The 25,084-nt window shown below is 41.6% G+C and overlaps 2 protein-coding genes across 3 annotated transcripts in view; one reads left to right on the forward strand and one right to left on the reverse strand.

Moving 5' to 3' along the window:
* Nucleotides 1-25,084, forward strand: part of Dek (protein) — a 99,828-nt gene that overhangs the window by 59,876 nt on the left and 14,868 nt on the right. The gene's annotated exons all lie outside the window — the stretch shown is intronic.
* Nucleotides 1-25,084, reverse strand: part of LOC137243812 (SCAN domain-containing protein 3-like) — a 61,782-nt gene that overhangs the window by 6,296 nt on the left and 30,402 nt on the right. The gene's annotated exons all lie outside the window — the stretch shown is intronic.

Consider the following 25,084-nt stretch of genomic DNA (forward strand, 5'->3'; position numbering starts at 1 on the left):
TAGAATATATTTCAAGTTGAACAAATTAGCTGAACGAAAAGTATTGCACGACCGACGAGTTATTAACGACTGACTTCTATTCAATTCTATTATATTCTCTATTCCTCGTTCGTATGACGCTTGCTCCGCCGTGGTGTTGCCACGCTGTCAGGATTAATTCCCACATTCGGCCGTCCTGATGGGTTATTGGACCCCAATGACGAACCCCAAGGCTTCACAAACTCGCATACGGTGGTTGTTTTATTTGGTCCCTCGCCATTTCCTAGTTTTCTCACCCCATATCGCCCGTGATTTAACTTAGTGGTTATCTCATACGGTCCTAAATACTTGGCTTTTAACTTCGTATTGGTTCCAAATTGTGTTTTCTTTATGGCAACCAATTCTCCCACTGCATATTCTTTTTCTTTCTTTCGTTTCTTGTTAAATTTTTCTTATTTTCGGTCTGAATTTTATTTATATTTTCCTGCGCTTGCTCTCTTATCATTTCCCTCTCTAAATTTAATTCATCAATGTTTAACTCATCATATAATTCCCTTAAATCTGGATAATCTGTTCTACGCATATCTAATCCTGTGAGAACTTTAAACGGAGTTGCTTTCGTACTGTTTATAATCTGTTGAACTTTGTCGACGTGACTGTACCAGTGAGCTGGATTGCTGTGACATAGTTTTGAAATCATGGGTATGACTATCTTGTGAACCCGCTCCACCTGCCCGTTACCGCGAGGTACCCCCGTCGCTATTTGCAAATGTTGTATATTCTCACGCTCACAGTACTCTCTAAACAAGTTCGATGTAAACGTACTTCCCCTATCCGACACGATTCGCTTCGGGTTTCCGAAAGTCGCCGCCCGTTTTTGTAGCCGCTCAACTACTTCCTCTGACCCAGTGCCGATCTTCTCCATCCCTTTGCAATAGCACTGCTCCATATCCATACTTCGAGGCGTCTGCGTGGACCTCAGTATCCGCCGTCGGATTATACAGCCTTAAAGCGGGTGCGTTCGTCAGAGCCCCTTTCAACTCTTGGATTGCTATCAGATGTTCATCAGTCAGAACAAACTTCGCATCATTTCTAAGTAAATCTGTCAATGGCTTAGCTACCGTTGCGTAATTACCCACAAACCGCCTGAAAAATTACGTAAGCCCCAAGAACCGTTGAATTTCCTTTTTGCTTGACGGTATCGGAAAGTTTTCAACTGCTCTGGTTTTTTCACTAGACGGTAGAATTTTCCCCATTTCGTCGATGCATCCCAGAAAATTTATTTGTCGCTTCAGAAATTGGCATTTTGCCCATTGTATATTTAAACCATATTCGCTTGCGCGCTCTAGAACCAACTTGAGTTTTTGTATACCCTCGTATTCGCCTTTAGACGGAATAACAATATCGTCCGTGTATATAATTACCGTACCGTCCCTCAATAAATTATGAAAAATTGATTGTACGTACTGACAAAATACCGCAGGTGAATTCGATATACCAAAAGGTACGAAACAAAATTCATACTGGCCAGTTTGTGTCACGAATGAAGTATATTTTCTGGAAGCTCGCTCTATAGGAACGTGAAAGAATCCATCTTTCAGATCCAAAGTTGTGAACACTAACGCATCGTACAACTTGTCAAGCACTTCATCGACAACTGTCATAGGAAAATTGTCCCGTATTATTTTCTCGTTTGTTTTCCTATAGTCTACACATAATCTTTTCGATCCGTTTTTCTTAGTAGTGAGTACTATCGGAGAGGCGTATTCGGACGAACTCTTTTGTATAATAACTTCTTCCGACCAGATAGTAATTTGCTCGTCTACCCATTTTTGGTCTGCAAAAGTCATTCTACGTGGACGCTGATAAACGGGTATTTCATCTGTTAGTATCAGTTTCATTTCCACTGGTGAATTTCTAGATTTCCTAGGCATATAATTGCTTATCAATGCCTCGATTTCTTTTACGTAATTTTCCCCAATGTTCGACAGATCGACATTCTCTTGCTCGACGCCTTCTGTCGCATCCTGTGCCAAACATAACGTTTCAAACTCTTTAAGCCAAATCTCATTGAAGTTAGTGTTATCCCCACCATCTTCAATCACACGCTGATCGTCCACAGAAGTGATGTTGCTACCAACTACCACAGCAGATGGCACGATTGATACCTCCGTATCATCTATCGCTCTTGGCCTCACCACCTCTTCCTGACGCTTACATTCCACCGCAACCGCAGCTACGGCACCTATCAATGACTTAAAATGGATTTGGTCTTCTTTTATTACGAATTCAAATTTCCTTAAAAGGTCACACCCAATAATCGCCGCATATGGTACGTCTCTTTCCCTAACCACATGGAACCGTACTTGTAGAACTGCCTCGTCTACCTTTATTTCCGAATAAAAGCAACCCAGTGTCGTGAGTTGACCTTTTCCTACCCCGCTTAGATGTAGTTTCTCCCGGTCTAGCTCCACATCACCTAGCATTAGGAGTGTGTCATACCTCATTATGCTATATTTGCTTCCGGTATCGACCAAAGCAGAAAACGTAGTATTATTCATTGTAATATCAAGAAAATAAAAATCGTTAGCTTTCTTTGCTACATTATCAGCTCTACCTTCTTTTATCATGCTCATAGGCTCGCTTTTCACATCTTTGGCCTTTTCTTTGCACTCGTATGAATAGTGTCCATTTTGTTTGCATTTGAAGCATTTTACATTGCCCTCTTTTCCACAGCTCTTTGCTATGTGTCCCTCTTTGTTGCATTTAAAACAAATTTTTTTAGAACTATTCTGTTTGTCTTTATTTTCACTAAAACTCGCTGGTGATTGAGGTGCACTCGCCTTATTTACCGAATAGTGAGGCCCTTTCACCCTTTCATACACGCGCAATTGTTCTTTTAATTCTTTTAAATTTTTTGCCTGATACAACATTATTTTATTAGCCCTGGTATCTGGAATTCCCTCTACAAAGTACGAAATAATACTTTGATCATCCAGTGATATGGGTTTGCCCATTTCTATTAAAACGTATAAGTACTCATTCAAACTTTCTTTTGTTTGTTTACGTCTATTTCTTAAAGCGTGATGAATTTCTGCAGCGCATATCCTTTCACCGAATTCTTCAACTAGAGCATTTTTAAGAGAAACCCAATTTCTTACCCCTACTAACCCACGAGCAAATATTTTAACAGCACCTGTCAAAAGTTGTTTCGCATAAACAAACTTTTGCAACTGATTCCAGCCCACCGTATCAGCCACGTCTTCAAACTCAACAATCCAATGTTTCACGTCAATGGAATATTCACCGCTAAACGCAGATATGCTCTCTTTGATATCACGAAGTGTGAAAGCAACCCTATCACTCCTATGTTGTGCTACTTCTGTAGCCGCATTAGCCACCGTTTCATATGAACGTTCACTACCATCATCACTCTGATAATTTGCTTCATTCCAATTAAAATGTGCTAATAACCTATCTTGCAACTCTTTCTTTAACCCGTTTGCATTCAAATTGAGCTCTCTCAATTTCGCTCTTAACTCGTCAACCGTCAACGCTCTGATTTCGCTTGCTTCCATTTTCGAAAATTTTTTACAATATCAAATCAAATAAAGAGGAATCAAAGTAAAAGACAAGTAGATATATACATAAATATTCAGCCCTATTCTGCATTTCGACTTGGATTGGAATTTTTTCGATTTGGCAATTTTGGTATTCTGTGTTCCAATCTCTTTCGATCCAACTTCGAATCGTTCGATTTTTTGTATTCTGCATTTCGATCGTAGTTCCGTTTTTCTAAGTTGCAAATTAGTTGGCGGAAAAATATTTTCTTTTTATTTTTTTTTTATTAATTTATAACAGAATTTTAACAAAAATGTAAGTAAAACTTGTTAAGAAACGTAGAAGGCTTGATGATGATTGTTTTTTATATGTTTCCAGGTCAAAAACAACATGTCGATGTCGAAGTCCTTGGACGTATTTGTCCCGCAAAAGTATCTAACACATACTTGAAAGCATCCTTGTTAAGTAGAAAGTTTTTTTTGAACCTAGATAAGAAAATATGTCATTAAACTTTACCACTTTTAAGTTCAATTTCTTACAATTCGTCACTCATCTCAAATAGATTACACAAATCTCGCAGTATTTGCCTTTCCATTCTCGCCTGGCCATTTTCGTATGCGTTGCTTTCCAACTCCACAAATAACGCCGCGGCTATTGATTCCATTATAATAGACAGCTATAATTTGTGTCTGTTCGTTGGGTCCAGTTATATGCCAAAGCAAGCAGCCGGCGTAGAGGAAGGTGAAGCGAAAACGTAAACAATCCTTGCGGAAAGAATAAATAAACCTTTATAAAGTAATTTAGGCCAGTGCAATGAAATTAGCATCCTTAATGCCCCTATTACCGTTTACAACTCAACTCTGGTTGAGTTGAAATTTCGCAATTTCGTATTACAGATTACAACTCAACCTATCAAAAAAAAATTTCGGTTGAGTTGTCTAGTCTTACTACTTTTTGTGGCATTGCCGTTTACAACCTTGTGTTGGTGTAGTTGTCAAAGACGTGAAAATCTTACAACTGCTTACTAACAGTTGTCTCATGAAATTTTGCAGTTGTTTTGAAAAAATGTTACGTTTTAGAAGACGGTTCACCCCCTAATTTTTAACAAAGATTTTCAAAGTTGATATCAAAAGACACGTTTCGACCTCCGATTTAAGAATCCGAAAACAAAAATTGTAATTCTTTGCGACAGCACGGCACTGCTAATATGCGTCCAAAAATATCGAGACGCGTATTAATCTCGAGAACAATAATCCGAAGGCGGAAAAGAAACATTTTATCTCTTGTCCGGAGATATTTGTAGTTGAAGTTGGCGATGTGGTTGTTGTAATGTTGTTGTCTTTTTTCGGTTTTTGTTTAATATCTTTTGAAGGAGTTAAACCACATACATCGCCTTCGGATTATTAATACTGATGCCAAGACGCATCGTTTAATACCTCTCTCGATATTTTTGGACACGTATTAGCAGTGTCATGCTGTCGTAAAGAATTACCACAAAAATTAAAAATTGTATTTCTAATCAAATCTAATTTCATGTGGTTGTTGTATTTTGCCAGATTTTTTGTACACAGCTATGCAGAAAGGTGTTCGACCCAACCAGAGTTATTTTTACGAATCGCGGCCAAAGGCCGCCAACGTAAAAAGATGTTCTGTGTAAAAAAAACTGTGGAACGGGCCTCATATTTCGGACCCTCTCGGGCCATTTTGTGGGTCTTTGTAAATATCTTTCAAAAGAAATAAAATTTTTAATTTCCGCTCTCGAATCCTAAAAACGGAGATAGAAACCCGTCTTTTGATACCACCTTTGATAAGAGTTAGATGGTGCACGGGCTTATAAAACGTTACCAAAAAAAAAGCAAAACATTTAAAGCCGGTAGTTAAACCTTTTTTAATCAAACAATAATCAACAATTTTGTACACATTTCTAGAAAAAACAACGTTTAAACGAATTACATTGAATAACTTTTTTACTTTAGTTGGACGAGGCTGGCCGCAGTTCGGATGCAGCCAAAATAGGTGAAATAATTATGCGAGTCCCATTGATACTTATCACTACTCCTGGGAATCCTATTTGAGTAAAATACAGTTTTTTCTGTTTGGGTTTTAATCTACTTCGCACAAATATTCTCCTCAATAATATCTAAAACCAGTCCAACACCAAAATCATTTCCACATCATATTTGATAGCTGCCGTCAGCAACGAATCGGAGTATGGCGCATAATTTTAAAATACGAACGCGTATGCGGAAATGGTCCTTAATTTTGTTTAGTACTGAGTAAAATGCTTCCTTTCAAATCTGCAAAATAACTTCATATGAAACTAATTATTTGTTTGTCACTTAAACATTTTCTTACTTGGTGCTTGGTAGTTCCAAGGGATTGGAATGATCACGCGAATGTTTTCCGTATTCGCGAAATGTCATTATAAAATAGACTTCATATAATATTAATAAAAAAATCACATTTGAAAATGCTTAAATTTCTGCCACAAATTGATCAGCTGTTTATTTATCTGTCAAATCATCACTTTCTGAAGTTGGCAACTCAATTCAATTTCAACTGAAATAAGTTGTAATTCGTAATACCAAACAAGAGTTGAGTTGTCTTAAAGTTGAGTTGTTTTAATTACAACCCAACTAAGTTGAGTTGTAAACGGTAATAGGGGCATAAAATTCAAAAAATGTCAACTATATTCGTGCAGGAATCCGTTTTAACAAAACTCGGTGGCCACGGCAGGGAATTGGCCAAAAGAACGACAAAAACACACTTACAATTATGAAAGCACTTCACTCAAAAAAATATAACACTGCGGCAATATATTCTATTGCTTTTTTTGTACAAAATGGCGTGGACAATAAAATATAAACGTTTTTCAGTGTTTTTTTACAAATTTTCTTTAATTTATTTTGTTCCAATGTTCACACATTCCGTACCAACAGCTGATTTCGAAAAATCATTTGCTCTTCCTCTTCTCTTTACGATTCCGTCGTAATGCAGAATACCAAACTTCGATTAAAGCGGAGCGTAGAACGGGAACGTAATCGAAATGCAGAACAGGGGTGATTGTTCTTACTACTACAACTGCTGCCTGCTTGTCCTCCTATGATGGTATGCTCTATGCGTCGCCTTTCGTTGCTGCTACTGCTGCCTTCGGTTCTGAATTGGTGTCGTATTTACTTTTGTTTATATGGCTTGCGTTTGTGTCGATACTTTTCTTTAAGCTGGAGACATTGGTGCTTTATCGGTAACCGTATCGATAACCTTATAACAGCTGATTCGGCCAACCTTATGAGAATCAATGCAATCGATTATTGGTGCCGCTAAGGTCGTAACCGTATCGTAGCCAACCAATTGGGTTTTGGTTTACCGTCGTAACGATAAACAGCTGATTCCGTTAGGGATACGGATACAGCGATACGACATACGACACCAATGACTCCAGCTTTACTCTTTAGTTTGCATTATTTTACTTTTTGTATTTGTGTCGTTACTCTTTAGTTTGAATTATTTTACCTTTTGTGTTTGTGTCGTTATTTTTTCTATTCAATTTTAAGCTCTTGCTATGGCCGACGCGCTACCCGACCAATCTTTTTGGGTTACCGTTATGACGCTAAATTGGCTTCGTCTCGCCACACCGCAGTTCAAAATTTACTGGTCACAAATTTTATATGTATGTATGCACGCCCGATGTATTCACTTACATAAGTACAGCATGTTTCTAGACTTTTCTTCTACGGATTTTGCTTTTGAACACCACACTAGGTACATTCTTACATACATGTGTACATATGTATTTTGCGTATACTGTACGTCTCAGGAATAATTTCCACAGAATTTTGTAAAAAAAAACGCTACCTTTAAGTGCGTTAGCTTGCACTTTGTCCACTTCACTCGCAATTATTTAGTTTTTATTATAAATGCATTTTACGCATTTTGTCCACAGCACTTCTGTAATCTATTTTCGCACCCAAATTCTTTTTTATCCACGCGCGCATGTATTACGTTTCTGGCCAAATTTCCGGCACATTTAAACAAATTTTCAATTTTGGCTCGATTTCTGTATGCGCACACGACAGTATTAAACTTTTTAATTTTCACTTTAGCAAAAATTTCACTATTTTTTCCCGTGCTAACAATCTCGGCTGAGCCCCCAATTTTGTGGTTCATACCCCACTCGAACCTGTCTTCTAATTAAACGCACACACGATTTGTGTTTTAACATGTATTTAATATTAATTCGTTATTACAGGTATTTATTAAATGGTATTAAATTAAATTGGAGTAGTTTAAGTTGGCTAACTTTACCATAGAATATATTTCAAGTTGAACAAATTAGCTGAACGAAAAGTATTGCACGACCGACGAGTTATTAACGACTGACTTCTATTCAATTCTATTATATTCTCTACTCCTCGTTCGTATGACGCTTGCTCCGCCGTGGTGTTGCCACGCTGTCAGGATTAATTCCCACATTTATACTTTTAATGTCACGATATGTAAACGAGCTCGGTGTAAACAACGTTTGAAAGTTGTAAGTAATGAATAGGAGGTCGTGTTTAGAAAAATTGGGAGCAGATAGCTGATCGTAAAGAAGTACTTTCTCTGAGTCGTTTACAATGAAGGTCTAGCAGTGAGGAACTAGAGTTGGTAAAATGCGTTGGTATGGTAATGTTAGCCAGGAAGAGTCCCAGAGATTCCATACTTAGCTTAAGACTTGAATCTGTGAGCAGGTTGCTATTGAAGTCACCAGCTAGGACTATATTTTCGTAACTTAAGAGTAGAGGTTGCAGAAAATCAGTAAAGTCAGCAAAATTTACTTGGCGATTAGGTCTGTATGCACAGCCGACAAGGAGCTTATCACCCTTTGATGAAAAAACATCAACGAACACAAATTCTACAGAATCACCGGTACAAGAACTACAACGTAATTTACAGGACAAACTACTTTTAACATATATAGCGACACCACCACCGTGACCACTTCTGTCAGCTCTGAAAAGTCGATAGCCATTTAGTTTCACCATCTCATGGTTATGGCGTGAAGAAAACCAGGTCTCGGAGATGCAGATAATATCTATATCGGAGGCCTCGCAAAGATATCTTAACTCATCAAGTTTTCTATAGAGGCTTTGCGCGTTGATGTGTATGATATTTATACCTTTCGCACGCCTGCTAAGTATGCGCAGCTACGTTCGAGAGCAGTCTTTGAAACTTGGGGACTTATAATAATTTAGCACCAGAGATATAAAATGGTTTGGCAATAAGCTTTGCACTGCTTTTGGTTAAATGCAATTTGCTATGGCATATGAAGGTGAAAGAGGAAAAGAGACAGAAAGGAAAGAAATGACTTATACGTAATATACTTATTACACTAAATACGTGGAAGCCCGTTCTGTGCATTAGTAGATCGATTAATGGATTCGTCTCGAAGAGAGGGCAATAATTTGTGCAAGTATTACTCAAATGAGAAATTATACATCTGTAGTTGTAGCTGAGAAATTTATAACTAAGTAAAATTCTGGAAGCGCCTAGAAGATGCCACGAGGAAATCACAGAGTATAAAAGCATCAGCGGTAGAGGCGCTATGGGCAGTTTCGATTAAGACGCTATCTAGCGAGCAATAGCAGTATTATTTTGAAAGTCAGTTTCATTTAAGCTATCAGTTTGGTTATTAAGCCAGCTAGTTGCAAAGTATAAGTGTTATTGTGAAGTACTTTAATAAAGGACATTTTTCCATTATTCAATATTGGAGTTATTTATTCAACAGTTTAGTGATACGACCTTAGCAAAAGGGCAAATAAGAGGATTTGCAAGTAAATTCGTTACAATATGATTTTAAGTTAGCACTGTTTGACACAATTTTATATGTGTCAAAAATGCTTCAACTAACTTAGTCACATTTTATTTCGATTATGAATATGCTCCAATATATTCGCATCATGATATAAAAAATCGTGTGCTCATACTCAGTCAGGGTTATTTAAACATAGCGATTCGTATCAGTAATTTGGTAGAGAGCCTTTTCATCCTGACACCGCGTTAGCGTTGAACGCGAAAGATCTGACAACCGAAGATGCTGATATCCGAAGTGAAGCCACTTTTGGCAAACACATACGATATGTTTTCTCTGCATATTCATATGTATGTATGTGTGTATTTAACGTTTTATTGTTGCAAGAACACGTGAACATGTGTATGCACATATATACAAATTCATTTAAATGAGTTGAACAAAGCATGGGGCGCATTCCAAAAGCACAACTGCTGGCGAAGTTGATTAGTGATAACTTCTTGGAACGCACAGTTGCAACTTTACGACAAATTAGTGAGCATAAAAATTTTCCGTATATCCACTAACGTTTTTATCGATTGGTTGTTGACTGTTGGCTCAACGTATCGTTTCAAAAGCACAATTTCTTTCACTCAGCTGATAACTGATTATTAGCAAGATCAATTAATTGATGGAACAAAAAACAATGATCAGATTGATGTTAATAATTAACAAAAGGGGAGGTCTTCCAAGAGAAATAGAAATATTTGTTGGTGCTAAAGTTATGTTGAGATCTAACGTTGACGTTGCTAAGGGACTTGTAAATGGAGCAATAGGTCACATCACTGAAATTATATGGCCATATTACAGACGTGCTCAACTATATCGTTTCAAAAGCACAATTTCTTTCACTCAGCTGATAACTGATTATTAGCAAGATCAATTAATTGATGGAACAAAAAACAATGATCAGATTGATGTTAATAATTAACAAAAGGGGAGGTCTTCCAAGAGAAATAGAAATATTTGTTGGTGCTAAAGTTATGTTGAGATCTAACGTTGACGTTGCTAAGGGACTTGTAAATGGAGCAATAGGTCACATCACTGAAATTATATGGCCATATTACAGACGTGCTCAACTATACCATAACGATATACCATCGGTTCGCGTAGACTTGGGTAACGATGGCGTTCACATAATACAGCCTAAATCAGTTCAATTTCCTTCTAAATTTAATCACGGCACAGCTGAAAGAAGAATGCTCCCGATTGTCTTGTCGTGGGCTTCAACTGTGCACAAAATGCAGGGAACTACTGTAGATCATGCTGTTATTTATCAAATTATTTGCTGCTGGTCAAGTTTATGTGGCTTTAGGCCGATTTAGGTCTTTAGCCGGTCTTCGAATCGAAGAACTTGACTGTTCAAAGTGGACTTCGAAGAAACCTTGTAATGATGATATATATGGATAGGATGAGAAACGTTACAAATAACTAAGTAAAGATTACATAACTAGTTTAAACGATATTTTACCCTACGAAAAATTAAAAAAATTGATATTTAAATTAAATTTAAGAAAAATGCTTTTCTAAGAACAAGCTTTTATTGCTTGTTAATAAAACGAACTAAAAAGTAAAAAATAAAATTAAAGAAAAAAAAACTTTTCAAAACAAGCTTTTATTATTGGTTAATAAAATTAATTAAAAAATTAAAAAATAAAATTAAAGAAAAAAAACTTTTAAAAATAAGCTTTTATTATTGGTTAATAAAATTAACTAAAAAGTAAAAAATTTATGACTGTAAAGAAATATAACACTTTATAAGTTCATTGCAACCTTTAACGATAATTAGGCTTCTTCGTTTGCGACAAAACAATTCCATATTGTACATAATTATATATTTTTAACATTAAAACTTTACACCTAAATTATTAAATCTTACAGTTTATATCACAGTCCTAATTGTTCTCATAAAAGCGTGTTACATTGTGACAGCAAGAAAAGGAGGTCCTAAATGTTCTTAATTATAACATCAAAATTTAACACGCTTTTATTAGAACAAATAGGACTGTGATATAAACTGTAAGATTTAATAATTTAGGTGTAAAGTTTTAATGTTAAAAATATATAATTATGTACAATATGGAATTTTTTTTTCGCAAACGAAGAAGCCTAATTACGTTAAAGGTTACAATGAACTTATAAAGTGTTATATTTCTTTACAGTTAATTTATTTTTTACTTTTTAGTTAATTTTATTAACCAATAATAAAAGCCTATTTTTAAAAAAGTTTTTTAATTAATTATTCCTTTTTGCATTCCTCATATATTTAACTATTGTAACGAATTTTCGGAAAATCCTGATTATTTTGCAGCTTCTGTTAAGGTTTGAATCTCTGAACTGTCGAATAAATAACTTAAATAGTGTAACGAATTTGCTGCAAATCCTCTTATTTGCAATCCTCTGCTAAGTTCGAATCACTAAACTGTTGAATAAATAACTCCAATATTGAATAATGGAAAAATGGCCTTTATTAAAGTACTTCACAATAACAAACTGTGCAACGAATAGCTTGCTTAATAACCAAACTGATTGATAACTCAAATTGAACTCTACTATTGGCCGCCAGATCGCGTGCTTAATCAATAACTGATTGATTGTTGAACTCAAACTGAATTACTTCTTACTCGCTTGCTCCACTTTTATAGTTTACGCTGCATACATCTAGGCTCTTCTATTTCCAGAACTTACCAACTATTTCGTGTGTTTATAGTTCTCATATAGTTTCTACTTGTTTACAATTGTCTACTTTTCAGCGTCTCCCAGATGTATGTGTTAGTGCATTGACTCTCCGCTGCTCGTATACGTACATGGTACATATATGTAGACGCAGTTATTGTTTCGTTTATGTAGATACATAATGATTGAATTATTGATGTGCATTCACGTCACTGCTTAGCATCGGCTTAGAGACGATAGCATCGCTCAGTGCTGCTAACACTCGTTACACTGCCCTCCACCTAAGTCTGATCGTCCCGATCAGACACATCTCCAGATCTAAACGCCGCTAGCATCTCCACATGTACCACTCTTCTAATCCGTGGTTTCCCAGTGGTTTGAATGCGGTAGATGGTATCACTGATCTTCTTCACAACTTTGTACGGGCCTTCCCAACTGCACCGAAATTTGGCTGGAACACCTTTCCGCCGGTGAGGGTTGTTTAACAGTACCAAATCTCCCGCCAAGAAACCTTCCGAATTAAAGTTCTTGTCATGCCAGTGTTTCATCTTACTACTCATTACCCTGGGCCGTTCCTTCACACTCTGTTGTTTGGTCAATGAACCACTTCGTAGAGCTTGCGCTGGACGGATTTGCTTTGCATAATCGGTATCGTTCCCACATTTCACAACAGTAGTGCGCTCCTGCTTGAAACTACCCTCGCATTCTTTCTTCGCTTTAGTACGTCCGTTAGGGCTTTTCAATGCCAGTGTTTCTCTCACAGGTACCTTCGGTTTTGATTTGTTTGGCCCATTTGTTCCATCAACCTTTACCTTTGAATTTCGTGGCCTTCGTCGAGTCTTCTACACCAGGACCCGATTACTGCTGAACCCTTTTTCCAAACTAAAGCTAAGTGGCACATCTTGGTTCTCATAACGCATCACCCTTCTCTGCATATCGATCTTGATGTCATGGTCAACCAAGAAATCCACTCCCAATATAACTTCATCAACAATCTCCGCCACAACAAATTTGTGTAGAACCATGACCTTCCCAATCAATACTTCACATATCACTTCTCCCTGAACTTGGTTATACTCGCCAGTGACCGTACGCAACTTTGCTCCAGGTAACGGTTTTACTCTCCTGTTGACCAAGTCAGATCGGATCAAGGAATGAGATGCGCCCGTATCTACAGTCAGTACTCGTTCTTTGCCATCCACATTCCCTCTGACGGTAAGACTGCTCGATTTTCTACCAATTTCCGACACAGATATCACAGGGCATTCAATAGCTGGATCTAGCTCTCTACCTCTTACTCGCTCTTGCTCATCTCCTCCAGCTTTGCGTTTACGGCCAACCACATTGTTGGAACTATTAAGACCAAGATCGCAATGACGTGCTATGTGACCGGACTTCCCGCATTTGAAGCATTTGATAACTTTTTCACTTCGCTTTTGCGATCCTTTCAGTGCCTCCAATATTGCGTCTACCCACTCTGGCCTTTCTACTTCCACACGGCGTGCTTTGAAAACTGGCTTACACAGAAGCGACGCTGTTTCCTGAATCAGAGCTTGTGACACCGTTTCTGCGAATGTTGGCTTTGGGTTTGCGTATGTAGCTCGCTTTGTTTCGACGTCCCGTATGCCATTTATAAAGCTCTGAATCTTTACCCTTTCAGTGTATTCCACGGGTGCGTCCGCATTCGCTAAATGTGCTAGCCTTTCAATATCTGACGAAAACTCTTGTAATGTTTCACCAGGCCTCTGGAAGCGGTTCAGCAACTCCATTTGGTATATCTGTCTCCTATGCTCAGTTCCGTATCGTCTCTCTAGAGCGCCCATCAATGCTTCATAACAGTTCCGTTCGCCCTCTGGAATGGTTTGTAAAATCTCAGCTGCAGGCCCCTTCAATGCCGTGAACAGTGCAGCAACTTTATCTTCCACATTCCAGTTGTTCACTGCTGCGGTCTTCTCAAACTTTAGCTTAAAGACCTGGAAAGGAACAGAACCGTCAAAGGATGGTGTTTTTACCTTTGGATTACTCGCTGAAACTGCTGGACGATTTAGTTGTAACTGCTCGATACGTCCTCTCAAAGCATCCACCTCGGCCTCGATTTTATCCTGTCGACCACTGAAGCCTTCATGAAACTGGGTTAGTTTTCCTTCCATATGCGCTTCCAGTTTAGATGATATACGGGCTTCCTGCTCTTCTAGTTGTGTGGAGATCTGAGATGATATCTGTGCTGAAATTTGTGCTGACATTTCCGAAATACGCGTTTCTTGTGCTTCAATCTTTGATGTTATACGTGTCTCTTGGGATTCCATCTGTGATGACATATACGTTTTCTGTTCTTCTAGTTGTGTTTCCATCTTAGATGTTATATCTGTCTTTTGGGATTCCAGTTGAGATGACATGTATGGTGGATATTTGTGATGACATTTCGGACATTTGTGCCGATATTGCAGCCAATATCATGTTCAAGTCTGTGTTCGCCCTTGTCTGCGGTGTTTCATTTTTCTCCTCCAATTTTGTTGTCTCATCGCCATCAAGATGAAAGACATACTCTTCCACGTCAATTCCTTCTAATTCCATTGCCTCTCGTAGTCGTGCCTGAAGTTCGAGTTTAATGCCGGTTGTATTCAATCCACGGTTCTCCAACTCCTTCTTCAGTTGCGGGATCTTCAATTCACTTAACTTTGCCATGTCCTTGTTTTCCTCTAGAATTTATTCAACAATTCCTCTTCTGACACCAATTGTAACGAATTTGCTGCAAATCCTCTTATTTGCAATCCTCTGCTAAGTTCGAATCACTAAACTGTTGAATAAATAACTCCAATATTGAATAATGGAAAAATGGCCTTTATTAAAGTACTTCACAATAACAAACTGTGCAACGAATAGCTTGCTTAATAACCAAACTGATTGATAACTCAAATTGAACTCTACTATTGGCCGCCAGATCGCGTGCTTAATCAATAACTGATTGATTGCTGAACTCAAACTGAATTACTTCTTACTCGCTTACACTTTTATAGTTTACGCTGCATACATCTAGGCTCTTCTATTTCCAGAACTTACCAACTATTTCGTGTGTTTATAGTTCTCATATAGTTTCTACTTGTTTACAATTGTCTACTTTTCAGCGTCTCCCAGGTGTATGTGTTAGTGCATTGACTCTCCGCTGCTCGTATACGTACATGGTACATATATGCAGACGCAGTTATTGTTTCGTTTATGTAGATACATAATGATTGAATTATTGATGTGCATTCACGTCACTGCTTAGCATCGGCTTAGAGACGATAGCATCGCTCAGTGCTGCTAATACTCGTTACAATAGTATAGCAAAATGTCCTTTATTTACAACTATACTGTAGTAGTAGTACCTCATAATTACAATACCCGCGTACGTCACTTATAGCGTGTTAACATCAAATTGATTCGTTATTCCCCAGCTTGCGCTGTTTTTATACTTTAATAGCTTTACCCGGCGTACGTTGTAACGCCCGAGATCGAATGAATGTTGCGTTTTTTTCTGTTTTGTTTGTTGATAATTTAATTTATTGTTCTGTAAATTGAATTAAATTTTGTATTTTCGTTTAAAACATTTTATTATTTTATCTTATTGTAATGCAAGTGATTACACAATAGTTTTGATTTATTCGTTCGGTGCAAAGATAAACAAATTTTTGGTGTTAAAACTCTACAGCAAGCAACATTAGCTGGCCATGTGAAAAGCACGGACTAAATTTAATCCTGCAACAGTAAGCGATTGTCCTTGTGCTTTGTTGATTGTAATTTCAAAAGCAAGGCGTACAGGAAAATGTAGGCGCTTAAAATTGAATGGAGGTTGGGATCCGTGGTATGAGCACATCTTCACCTTTGCTTTTACCGCTGACGATTGTTTTTTTTTTTTTTTTTTTTTTTGTTACGTGGAAGGAGGAAATGCTTTATGCACTAACCGGGTTGTTAAGCCTCGGTGCTACTCTCTGTAGCAGCGAGCCTCTCCGAGTGTAGGACTCCCTTTCTTTTTCTTTATGGTCTACCCACTAAAACCTAACCTCCCACGGCCCGCGCATTTTCCGCACCTGGGACCGCGTTTAGCATAACTTCGGGCACGGAAGCACGCTACGTGAGCTCTTTGGCTACTCTCACGTTATTGGGCTAAGCAACCATCTTGCCGTTTAGCGAGGAGAATAGTCCTTGCATATCTGCTGACCATGTCCCATCTGTCATTTCCGCAGGTCATTTTATGGATGACACTGCCCGGGGATAGGCCGCCTAGTGTTACTTCCACTCTTCTTCGTTGCTGTGCGAAGTGATCGCATTCGAAAAAGGTGTGGCGTACGTCGTCTATGAGCCCACAGTATAAGCAATTCGGATTTTCAACCTTGCCCATCCTGTGGAGGTATTCCCGGAAGTAGCCGTGGCCACTTAAAAACTGTGTCAGATAGAAGTCGACCTCTCCATGTGGCCGTTCTAACCATGGCTCCAGCTCGGGAATCAGTTCCCTGGTCCACTTGCCTGCAGTGCTGCAGCTCCATTGCTGTTGCCAGCGTCGGATAGAATCTTTTCGCGCCTGCGCGGCAGCAACATCTCTACGTACTTCTCCTCGGAGGTGGTAAATTGATTTCCTCTCCTCAGCGAGAAGATGTATCGGTATGGTTCCCGCAATAACAAGAACTGCGTCTGCGGATACCGTGCGGTAAGCTGAGGCAATTCGTAGCGCCCCTCTGCGTTGGATAGAAGTAATAGCTGCTCGATACTTTCGGAATTTCATTGCATCCGCCCAAATCTCTGCACCGTACAAGAGTATAGAATCCGAAGCGGAAGCAAGCAACTTTCTTATACATGGCCTTGGCCCGCCTGTGTTTGCCATTAATCGACTTAAGTATCCTATGGTCCGTGCAGTTTTCTCACAGGCTCCTTGAAAGTGTTCCGAGAAGGTTAGTTTGCTATCTAGCCTCACCCCAAGGTATTTCGTGGAGCTGCGTGTTTGTACTTGTTGTTCTCCAACCATCATATTCGTAATGGTGGGAATTCGTCTCTTCGTGAGGATTACGATCTCAGTTTTCGCTGTCGCGAGCTGAAGTCCATGGTCACTCATCCATCTATTTACACTGCGCATTACTTGGTTTAATTTAAGCTGCGCCAGCTCGCAGTTCCGTGCTGTAATTACGGCAGCCACGTCGTCTGCGAAAGCGACAAGAAAAGCACTATCTGGCATGTGCAAACGAAGGAGGCTGTCATACGAAGCATTCCAGAGGTCGGGACCTAACACCGATCCCTGGGCCGCTCCGCCTGTTATCCTCACCTTTCTCTGACCTTGGTTTGTTTCGTACGTGAGCCAGCGATCTTTTAGGTAGTCCCCTAATATGGCTAGTAGATAAGGAGGTACCTTGAAAGAGTGTTTCAGCGCATCGAGCATATCGTCCCACCTGACGGAATTGAAGGCATTTTTCACGTCCAGCGTGACCAGTAAGACAACCGGCCTAACTTGGTGGCACGCGGTTTCGGCTTTCCTTACCGCATTTATAACCTCGGCTATGGCATCTATTGTGGAGTGACCTTTCCGGAACCCATGCTGCCGATGGGACAGACCACCTCCATCGTCAATGGCTGCTATCAGCCGTTGTTTAAGGAGGCTTTCCATCATTTTCCCGGCCGTGTCGAGCATGCATAATGGTCGGAAAGACGACGGGGAGTTCGGGTCTCCCTTGCCTTTCGGGATTAGCACGAGGTGCGCTGTCTTCCACCTTGTAGGAAAGATCCTGGCTTCCAGGCATTTGTTATACATGTGCAACAGCAACTCAGGACTGCTCTTAGCAGCCAGTCTTATTGCTTCAGCTGGTATCCCATCTGGTCCTGGCGCTTTACCGGGCTTCATTCTGTGTAGGGCCGCTTTTAGCTCACCTTCACTGAACGGCTGCACGTCGTGGCCTTCGTGGGTGACGTGGCCACCCTCTCTGCTTGTGCGAGTGAGGAACAGAGCATCTACTATACTTCGCATCTTCCCCTCATCCATCGTTTGGTTCGGTGGGCGGAATTTCCCCATTACTATTTTATACCCTTGTCCCCAAGGATCACAATCAACTTCTTTGCAAAGCTTTTTCCAGCTATCAAGTTTGCTTTGCTTTATGGCGGCACAGAGAACCTTTTTGCTCTTTTGTATGCCTCCGCATGCTCTAGCGCGTCAGGCCTGCTGCGTGCACGGGTTGCCAGCCTTCGCTTTCTGTGGCATACCCTGCGTAGTTCGGCGATTTCGCTACTCCACCAGTGCACTTGTTTTTTGCCTCTCCTAGGCCCTTTTCGTGGCATTGAGGTCTTGCATGCGTTGTTCAGACAACGCATGGTGGCTTCTACCGTAGCGTTCGCCGCTTCGGCACTGTCGACTATCTGTCGTGCGCTCGCTTGTACAACAGCGGAGAACTTTGCAGCGTCAACCTTAGAGGCGTCCCATTTTGTTTTCATACGGGGCGGTCTCTCTGTCCGACTTTGCCCTGAGTCATTAAGATGGAAGGTGATGTAGTTATGGTCACTACCCGTGAGATCCTCCATCACCCTCCATCCAGCCGCCTTTGACAGCAGGTTTTCCGATACTAATGTAATATCAGGGATAGAGTGTCCAAAGCCTGGTCGCCGATATGTCGGGGTCGTGCCGGTATTCAGAATGACCAATCCGAGCCGGGCAGCCATTTCTAGCACTAGCCTTCCTCTGGAGTTAGTCTGGGGCATTCCCCACTCAACAGCCCTAGCATTGAAATCTCCAGCGACGACCACGTTACCGGTTTCCTCACGCAAATCGTCTTCGAGTAGTTCTAGCTTATCTTTAAACCCTTGAATTGGATCGTTTGGGGACAGGTAGCAGCTCACTAGTGTGGTGTGCGCCACTGTTACGCGTACGTAGCCGTTTCCGACAACACGGCTTCGTACGTGGGCGCCAGCGTCTAGGATCCAGATCGCAGCAGCACCTGTTGAGTCTACGTGCCAGTCACTCCTGACTATAAGGTTCGCTGATGATGGCATAGCTGGCTCTGCTTTCAAGAACCAATTGGTCCAGCAGACTATCGGCTAACCTGCTTCGGTTCAGGTTGCCTTGGATGAACCTGGTCACTTGCGCGCCTGTTTGGCCTTTGCGGCAGCGAGTGCCTCCCTGAAGGTGCTGCATGCTCCAGACCCGGGAAGGTGGTCGACCTTCTCTGACTGGCATAAAAAGCACTTTGGAGTTCCCGTGCAGGCCGAGGCCTGGTGGCCACTCTGTCCGCACTTCCAGCAAGCACTGCTTCTATCAGGGCCTTCGCAGTCTGCTTTTTGGTGTCCGTAGCCTAGACACCTGAAGCATCGCTGCACGTCTACCCTCTGTCTAAGCCTGCATTGCAGCCAGCCGATACAGATCTTGCCCTTGGCTAGTAAAAGGACGCCAACAGCTTCGTCCACTTCAATGGCTGCCATCTTCTGTTCACGCTGGTTTGCCGAGAAAATAGACACACGGACCTGCCCCGTCATTTCCCCGCCAGCAGCTTTCCTAACAGCCTGGGCAACTTCTTCGGCGGTTGCCAGACAGTCCATGCCCAGCACCTCTATCCGCATTCGCCGTGTAAGCTGCTTGGTTTCGCCCGCTTCTCCAACAGCGCTTCCTATCGCTTGGATGAACGCTGATTTATCGCCGCAACGTGCAGTTTCGATAAGTACACTCCCGGATTTGGTTTTTCGGACGGAGCGTATGACGGTTCCTGTATCTTCAGGCCGAAGCTCGCCCCGGATGGCTCCTACGACTTCGGCGTAGTTCTTTCCCTGGGCTGGTCTAACTACGAAAGTTGCGGCCCGTCTGTTTCTGGGCTTGCCTTTTCTTTTTGCCTTCTTGGCTTGCCCAGGTGGTGTCCTTTGTCCTTTCTCAGGGCGTGGTTTGGCTTTCCGGTTCCTTACGGTCGTCCAGGCCTCTCCCGAGATTGTCTTCGCAGAACCCTCATCGCACTTTTTCTTGGCCTCCGAGGCCCCCGGTTGCGAGCCAGAGTTCGTTCGTGCTCTTTTGTTCCCACGAGTCGCTTTCGGTTCTGTGTACTCTGCGCTTTTACCCTCTAATAAAGAGCGCATACGACTCAGTGTCTCTTCAAGTTGTGCCATGCCGTTCTTTATGTCCATCGACACATTTTTCTGTTTGGCCGCAGCAGCCTGCATGCTGCGCAGCACAACTCTTGCATACTCGAGGAGGTCAACTTGACTTGTCCTCCCCGGTGTTGCACCGCATACGGAGGTTTCCCGCCCGTCACCTTGCTGTCCAGGGGTAGATGGGGTGGCATCTACTTTCCTACTAGCTTTTGTCCCCCCTTCGTCGTGGGGTGTCCCTGGCCATTGCTGACCCGCCAACTTGTTTCTCTGCTGGTGCTATTGTCGCATTGCTAGCGGCTTTTAACACCGGCGATCGGAGCACCTTACTGCTCCTTTGAAAAGCGGTTACACCGCTATCATTAGCCTCGTTACTTTTACGCGTGTCAATTGTTTGGTTCATTTCTTTTCGGTTGGGTCTCCGCTCCAAGCCGCTATCTCCGCCCGATGTGCAGTCGCCGTTTTAGATTCCCGTGGTTATCTTTGCATGTGCAGGGAGGCCACGCGAGGGTTGACACAGGTCCTTATGAGAGTCTGTGTTCAGAGCCAGAATCCGGCGTAAGTCAGGAGTCATCTCAACTGATCCTGCACCACCAACTTAATGGTGACGTGGCTTCGAACGTACTTGGAGACCTGCCAAGGTTTTAACGAGACGGAGACGAAGACGATATTAGCCCACCAGCCGTTTCGACGAGGTGTCACCCTCGGCTACTAAGATGGTAGAATACCGTCCACGCCAGCCCATAGCAATCTTTTCCTTAACATTTTCCAGTTGTCGCCGTCAGGATCTTACTGGGCTCAATCCTGAGGATGCTTATTGAAGTTTTAGGGCGGCACCCACTCGCCCTGCCACCAAGATTCATTGGGCATGTGTGGCCTTTTGCGCCACGCCCTCCTCTATGGTCGCTCTTGGTCGGGGACTGCTTATTGGTTATTCGCAGCTAACCTACTAGAGGCCGTTCACGATCCGCCACCTTGTGACCCCGGTGGAGCCCTGAGCTCAGCTTCGATTGCATTCGGCATTAATTTCTTAATGCAAAGTGTGGTTCCATTGCACAATTTTGGTGGGTTTAAATTCCGGAGAAGCATGATTGGTGAGCCAATTTTCAAAGTTAATATATGCGCAGGCATTCCAGGTGGTTCTAAAGAGTTTAGAAATCCAATTGGATAATTCACAATTTTATATTCATCTGTAACTGTGTCGATAGATTTATATTTCGTCAATTCACCAGCAAATTGGTTTTGAGTGCGATCATTGATTTTGTTAACATGATCATTTTTGGGAGCTAAGTAAGTTCGTTGCATAGCCAAAAAACAAAAACATTTAAATTTAAAATTCTTAATTCTGAAATATGAAAAACTGTCGTCTTGATCGAAGGAACCTATAGCCAAAATTTGGTGTTGATTGAAGTATGGGAAACGCGTTTTCATAAGGAACATACAGAGTTGATTTTTATAGAAGATGTAGATAGACTGAAGCCAACAATTTTTTTTTTAACGGCGGCAGATTACTAAACGTCCAAAAGGCATAACAGCCAAACTCAACAATGCAGTCAAACTTGCGGTGTTAAAATAATTTAAGTTTGTACGGCAGCCATAGTTCTGAAAAATCCCATTTGTAGGGAAGGTGTCACGCCCCCTTTTACTGGAGGTGTTAGGACTTAACGTCATATAGCTCCTTACCACTTTTCATTATCCTACCATAACTACATCCACAGATGATATATTCCATTTGTATGGGAGGTGTCACGCCCCCTTTTTCCCAATTCCACATTTTCTTGGTGGTGTTAGGGATTGACTGAATTTCAATGTTCTGGCATGTATATCTTCAAAGTTATGCAGTACCAAAGAATTAATTTGTATGGGAAGTGCCACGCCCATTTTATATATCAAAATTATTTTTAGCCGAAAACCTTCCCGTTGGTCGAACGAACCTATAAACAAAATTTGGTGATGATTGAAATGTGGGAAATACGTTTCCATAGCGAACATACACACACACATAATTTGATTTTTATATACATACATATATAGATGGATGTTGCCCCGTTCACATATTTCTCCTAAGGTCTAGACTTCGCAAACAGCTGCTTATCTCGGGAACGTTTTAGTATGACCACATGAAACCTTCTGGGCCATTCCGCGCTCACACCCCCTAGATCAATGAGGAACTTGGGGTCGCCAGAGCCTCGGCTGTTAAAGAAACAGGATTCGCCACGGATGGGTCAGGTTGACAATTGCGCTGGCAACCCCTTGAAATGGTTGAGCTACACAACCTCTGTTGTTGTTGCTGTTGTTGTAGCAGTGCTTCGCTCCATTCAATAGGTCCGACCGATCACAAATTGTCATCAATATCCTCTAACGGGGGTCCAAGGAAACTTACAGTTTCAACAGGCGTGCACCATAATGAGAGGGGTGTTGAGTCGTTGGTTCCACATTACAGTTAAAGAGATGGTTGGTGTCATGTGGGGACACATTGCAAGCGGGGCATACATTTTGTATGTCGGGGTTGATTCTGGATAGGTAAGAGTTTAGCCTGTTACAGTATCCAGAACGAAGTTGATCTAGAGTGACTCGCGTTTCCCTGGGGAGTGTGCGTTTCTCTTCCGCAAGTTTTGGGTACTGTTCTTTGAGTACTGGATTCACCGGGCAATTCCGGCATAAAGGTCCGACGCTTGTTTATGGAGTTCGCTGAGGACCTGCTTATGGTTTTGGCTTCATATGGCTGAGCTCTCAGGTGCCTTAAATCAATTTGGTATTTTAGTCGCTTTTTACGACAGGCATACCTGCCGGGCGGTATATTCTAAGACCTCTAACTCGCTTATGAAAAGCGCATTCGACTGTAGTTGATGGTACTGTAACACTTTCGTCATTTAAGTTCCCTAGTTGGATCTAGGGGGAGGGAGGGCGATCTGGGTTAGAAATTTCCATGTGGTCATACCAAATCGTTCCCGAAATGGTCGGGCTAGTACCTTAACGGTGCTTGTTATCGGATCGTACCGAATCTGCATCCGGCAAAGGACCATCAACCTCGATAACACCCCCAAGGCCTTCGGAGAGTGTCCTTGTCGCTACAACAACAACATATATGAAGGAAACTTAACTCATAAAAACAATTCAATCATTAAACAAGTCAAACATAAATATAGTTTAGGTTATACAAAGAAAGCAAAATATTGCGGAGTGCATTCCTCCGAGTATTGCAGTCCGTTGAAAGCAATCCATGGAATAAAAAAACGAGGTATAATAAGTCTGGAATGCCAAAAGGAATAATAATTAAAAACGTTTATTAATTATTCCGGACTAACAAAAGAGTATCAAAATCCTCTGGGGCTGCAATCAAAGGAATAATTGTTCCAAATGGAATGCATACCTTAACGACTCTGTTGTATATGCATCACAACTTAAAAAAAAATACCGATTTGTACAGCTCCACTGCACCAATATATACCAACAATCTTTTTTGCTAACTGAAGCTTAAGAATGCCGCAAAAATGAATTTCCTTATTTTAATTAAACTACGGGCCATTCCATTACCATATACATATGTCTCCGAATCGTTAGCATATATGTTACCAAGGGGCTCCTCTATACCTTCTATTCAGAGACGTGTTACCCATTGTAATTTTTTTGGGCAGTTATTACGACGCGGGTGTTCAGGCCGATGATATCAATGTCATCAGCATACGCCAGTAATTGCATTTTATATATAATTTATAGAATATTGTTCAACAGCGGTTAACACACCAGCAGAGAGGTTACAACGACTTAGATGCTCCACCCATTTCGCCCGCTTGCGTTCATCCACAAGCAATCTGATGCGTTGGTTTATATCCCTTATTTGGGGTCGCCGGGATCGAGCTGTCTTATAAGGTCACGTTCTCTCGCTAAATTTGCGGCCTCCGCCGGAAAATTAGACCGAATTTCGGGAATTCTTCCGGCGGGAATGAAGCGAGCCGAGCCGGATTCAATGACCTTGCGGAAAGCACGCCCCCTTGGCGCGCATCAGTCGCGATAGGGAGGGCAGCAAAGCGGCTGTCTGTAAAGGATTTATATTCATACCACTTTCCCTTTTTAAAGTTTATGACGGTGACGATGAAGTCGGCGGTTTGCTCGAGCGAAATAAGTATTGGCAGGTGATCGGATGCCAATGTTACCATCGGCTGCCAGTTGACGCAGTTTAAGAGTCCTGCGCTCACGATTGATATATCTGGCGAACTGTGACAGCTTTCTACCATACGAGTGGGGGCGTCTCAGTTTATTGTGCAGAACGTCGTTTCTTCTATTTGATCCGCCAACATCTCACCCGTACTGTCTGCCTGCAAGTTTGAATGCCATAGATCGTGATGGGCGTAGAAATCCCCTAAGATAATGCGATTATCGCCAGTGAGTAAGGCGCTAATATTAGGGCGGTATCCACTGTCGCAGCAGGTGGCAGGAGGGATGTAGATGTTGATAATTTCTAGGTTTACATCGCCTGGCCGGACAGATAAGCCGTGACGTTCTAAGACATTGTCCCTGCGGCCGACGTCGGGATCAAATATATGATATTGTACCGAGTGGTGTATGATAAACGCGAGACCGCCTCCATTTCCGCTCTCGCGATCTTTTCTGTGGACATTATACCCAGAACAGGTATGCAGAGCAGATCTTGCTGTGAGTTTAGTCTCTTGAATCGCAGCAATGCGGATGTTATTCCGCTTCATGAAATCGACTATCTCCTTGATCTTGGCAGTTAATCCATTACAGTTTAACTGCAGAATTCTGAAGTGCAGCGGGGGAGACGTCGTCACTCTAGCAGTAAGTGACGGGTGACTACGCCTGGGCTGTGAAAGGCTAGGACGCAATTGCTGTTGTGGCCCTGGGACTGGCCGTCCCTGGGTAAGCGATGGGGTACCCGGTGTATTTGGGTTTGCGGCCTGGCAACATGGCGCAATGAAGCCCATCGGG

The sequence above is a fragment of the Eurosta solidaginis genome, chromosome 3, assembly GCF_040869045.1.
Source record: "Eurosta solidaginis isolate ZX-2024a chromosome 3, ASM4086904v1, whole genome shotgun sequence".
Taxonomy (NCBI): Eukaryota; Metazoa; Arthropoda; class Insecta; order Diptera; family Tephritidae; genus Eurosta; species Eurosta solidaginis.